The sequence below is a fragment of the Puma concolor genome, chromosome B4 (genome assembly GCF_028749965.1).
Source record: "Puma concolor isolate L17-30 chromosome B4, mPumCon1.1.hap2, whole genome shotgun sequence".
NCBI classification, from domain to species: domain Eukaryota; kingdom Metazoa; phylum Chordata; class Mammalia; order Carnivora; family Felidae; genus Puma; species Puma concolor.
The window spans coordinates 98907992-98912233 of record NC_141673.1 but is presented as its reverse complement, the minus strand read 5'-3'; the positions used below and the strand labels follow the sequence as shown (position 1 = coordinate 98912233).

The window sequence follows — 4242 nt, the reverse complement described above, 5'->3', positions numbered from 1 at the left end:
TGCCTGCCAGATCCTTCTTTGCATGTTTTCTAGGCTTCCAGGCATTCCACTATTGAATCTGCAGGAGAGTACGACAGAGATATGGATTTTCATATTAGAAAGAAGACAGACAGCTATCTGCTGCCTGTAAGACAATAACCTTTTAGGATTGCAGAATTCTACTGGCCACTTGCATTACAAGCACTTTATATAAGCAGAAGGAGTAGTTAGGCCGTCAGTACCAGTGCATCTCCAGTAAAGGACAGCTGTGAACTTCCTTCTTTCCTCTCTCTGACTGTCTCTAGTACTCACAAATCAAAGGACTCAGGCTGAGACTCTCGAGGTTAACACTCCAGCATTTTTTTTTTTTTTATTTTTAAAATTCCAATTCCGGTATAGTTAACATACACTGTAGTATTAATTTCCGGGGTACAATGTCGTGATTCACCAATTCCATACGTCACCCTGTGTTCATCATGATAAGTGCATTCCTTAATCCGCATCATCTATTTAACGCCCCCCCCCCCCCACTTCCCCTCTGGTAACCATCAGTCTCCTGTCAGTAGTTAAGAGTCTGTTTCTTGGCTTGTCTCTTTTTTTCCCCCTTTGCTCACTTGCTTTGTTTCTTAAATTCCATATATAAGTGAAATTATATAGTATTTGTCTTGCTCTGACTTTCTTATTTCACTTAGCATTATACTCTCTAGCTCCATCCATGTCATTGCAAATGACAAGATTTCATTCCTTTTAATGGCTGAATAATATTCCATTGTGTGTGCGTGTGTGTGCGTGTGTGTGTGTGTGTGTGTGTGTGTACCACATCTTTATCCATTCATTAATCGATGGACACTTGGGCTGCTTCCATATCTCGTCTATTATAAATAATGCTGCTATAAGCATAGGGGTGCATGTAACCCTTTGAATTAGTGTTTTGTATTTTGGGGGTAAACACCTAGTAGCATGATTACTGGATCATAGGCTAGTTCTATTTTTAACTTTTTGAGGAACCTCCATACTGTTTTCCAAAGTGGCTGCACCAGTGTGCATTCCCACCAACAGTGCAAGAAGGTTCCTTTTGTTCCATATCCTTGCCAACATTTATTGTTTCTTGTGCTTTTGATTTAAGCCATTCTGATAGGTGTAAGATGACATCTCATGGTAGTTTTGATTTGCATTTCCATGATGACGAGTGATGTTGAGCATCTTTTCATGTCTGCTGGCCATCTGGATGTCTTTTTTGGAGAAGTAACATTCCACTGTAACTGCACCTCTCTGTGCCTCAATTTCTTCATTGTAAAGTAGTAATAGGACTTATTTCAAAATATTATTTGAGAATTAAATTATTAATGTCTGTTAATTGCTGAAACTATTGCCTTTCCTAGAGTTTGACACTATATCAGTGCTCATTATTATTATCTGGAGTAAATTACTAGTCATCTGTAGGCATCAACTTTATTAATGTAGTCTAGATAAACATGACCCTTTTTCCTGCGCGGGTTACAGGAATATCGAGAAGCTAAAGTTTATATATAAATGTCAGGAACTGTCTAGACAAAATATCTGTTTTAAAGTTAATGACTCTCTTCAAATAAATCTATAGACAATCTGAATCCTAGGTCTGCAGGCTCCTTGTACATAGATCAGCTTGTTGCCAAGACACAAGATGTGAAAGTATCTTGTAATCTACAGGAAAGAAAAATTCGCCAATTATTACTACATTACTTCTGTTTACCATCCTTAGTAAAACTTGCTACACAGTAAATTCTCATCAAATACCTGCTAAATCCAATACAATTTTATTTAATTTTTCATTTTTCACAAGGACTAGCTGAGCTACATTAGATTCTCATCTCTCTTTACAATAAAGATACCGGCTTAAATAAAGTGAAACAAAATAAATCCACTGAGGCTAGTGGAAATAACTTAAATGAACCTAGAAGTCTATTGTAAAAGGTGACCTCTGAAGGATAAGGTCCTTTAAGGATGGGAAGAGCATGTTTTCATGTTTTGTTTTGTTTTGTTGTGACTTTTTTAATGTTTATTTATTTTTTGGGTGGGGGGAGGGACAGAGAGAGAGGGAGACAAGAAGCAAGCTCCAGGCTCTAAGCCTCTCCAGGGAGAGGGAAGCAAGCTCCAGGCTCTAAGCTGTCATCACAGAGACGACGTGGGGCTTGAACTCACAAACTGTGAGATCATATCTGAGCCGAAGTTGGACTGAGCCACGCAGGCGCCCCTATTTTGTTTTTTTAATTTACCCTTGACCTGGAGTTTAAACGGTGGGCTTTTCAATAACAGGGATTTTTCTCTAATTTTCTGCTGAACCTGGAAAAGGAAAATAGCACAGAAAACACAGTAGAAGTTGAGTCCTGTGTTTGGTTTTCACAGCTGACAGCTGGCGGTTGAATATAATTACCTGGAATAAACGAGAAACAATAACAATTTGACTGTCTCAAGATTCTTCAGAGTATTGTCATGGAACTATGTTTACGGAAAGGATAGGAAGCATTTAATAACTCTGTTAAGAAAAAGTACAATGAAGCCAAAGGCAAACATCCTTCAGCTGATGTCATTCCATCAATATGTGATGCATAATTTACAAGCCAGAATCTTATCTACAGTGCAGCTGGCATAGGACCCTACAAATTTCCTCAGTGGCAATACTGCTTTGCACATAGATAGTACGGGTGGAAATTTTTTTTTTTCTTGCAGATTGCTTTTGGCCCAGAATATCAAGGTCTTTTTCCAGGCACTGGTAAGGGATTGGGCCTTGGCACAGAGATAACGAGTTTTATATGTTGGTCTCACCAATACTCAATTGGATATCTTTCATCCATCTCATTGAAATCCAAGTTAGCTTTAAGAAAAAGGAGGAAAGGAAACATAAAACCCTGTCCTAGAAATGTAAAGAAGCTTTGTTACAAGCTATGGTTAAAGTACATTAAGCGTATAAAAAGGAAAACATGAGAATGGTAATGTTGATAGAATAATAATATTACCAGATCCTAAAAAGTTATTCATACAACGAACGTTGTAAAAAAGTTATGTACACTGTAAATAAAATAACGATGGTTTTTGCATTCTGCGAAAATGACAAGAATCCCTTTACAAAGTAGTTGATTGAGGAGGGCACCTGTTGGGATGAACACTGGGTGTCGTGGGGAAACCAGTGTGACAATAAATTTCGTATTAAAAATAAATAAATAAATAAATAAATAACAAATATTAAGGCCAAACCCAAGGCAATCTACTAGAGTCTTCTCCTTATTTCATAAGCACTTTTGTCTCCAATGTAAAAGCTCTCCTTACACTTCTCACTCTTCCTGCTATTACAGGGCTCATGATCTGTTTCCTGTTGATAAGTTTTAAAAGCGGTTCAATATCCTCAGGAAAAGAAATAACTCATTGTGTACCCTAGGGAACTCAGATCTACCAGGAAAGGCTATGTTCCTCGTTTGACTTTTCCTGAAATTTCTTCAGAATTAACTAACCACACAAAAGCCTGGAAGAGAAAAAGTTTTCACGAGCCAAAAATTAATTCACGCGGTGCTGCTTTTTCTGATTATCCATGGAAACATGTCTTAGCAAATCACATTTCCAAGTTCACGTCATGATTATTTCCTATTCTTTTTCTTTTTTTTTTTCTTTTTTTTTTTGAGAAAAAGAGAGAAAGAGGATTCCAAACAGGCTCCACTCTCAGCGGGAAGCCCGATGCGGGGCTCGATCTCATGAACCATGAGATAGTGACCTGAGCTGAAATCGAGAGTCTGATGCTTAACCAACTAAGCCACCCAAGAGCCCCTACTTCCTATTCTTAAATATTTTTTAAAATGGGGAGAAAATGTTGTGCCCTACTGTATTTCTGTTCTTTTGAAATATCTGCTCATATTGTGATCAGTGTCGCAAGTTTTGTGATACAGATGATGGGACCGAGGGCAAATATGGAGAGAAATAGGGTTAAGAATAGCAAGAATGTCAAATAAATGCTATTTTTTCCCTCTTCACTATCTAAAGTGACACTTTCCCTTAGGTTGCAGATTTGAAGGGAGAACACTTTTCAACACCCACTTTCCAGGCGGCTAGTCTCTTTAAAGTAATGGCATTTGGGGCTCCTGGGTGGCTCAGTCGGTTAAGCGTCGGACTTCGGCTCAGGTCATGATCTCACGGTCCGTGAGTTCGAGCCCCATGTCAGGCTCTGTGCTGACAGCTCAGAGCCTGAAGCCTGCTTCGGATTCTGTGTCTCCCTCTCTTTCTGACCCTCCCCTG

At 38.7% G+C, this 4242-nt stretch overlaps 1 protein-coding gene across 3 annotated transcripts in view; it reads right to left on the bottom strand.

Annotated features, from left to right (window-relative positions):
* Window positions 1-4242, bottom strand: part of CLEC1A (C-type lectin domain family 1 member A) — a 30912-nt gene that overhangs the window by 1187 nt on the left and 25483 nt on the right. For 2 of the 3 annotated variants that reach the window (XR_015253812.1, XR_015253811.1), the window contains exons 7-8: window positions 2126-2301; window positions 324-2087 (exon numbers count right to left, since the gene is read on the bottom strand). The exons of the other annotated variant lie outside the window; for it this stretch is intronic. The gene's annotated coding sequence lies outside the window, so the exon portion shown is untranslated. Of the gene's footprint in view, window positions 1-323; window positions 2088-2125; window positions 2302-4242 lie in introns of those variants that run through there. 3 annotated transcript variants of the gene reach the window in all.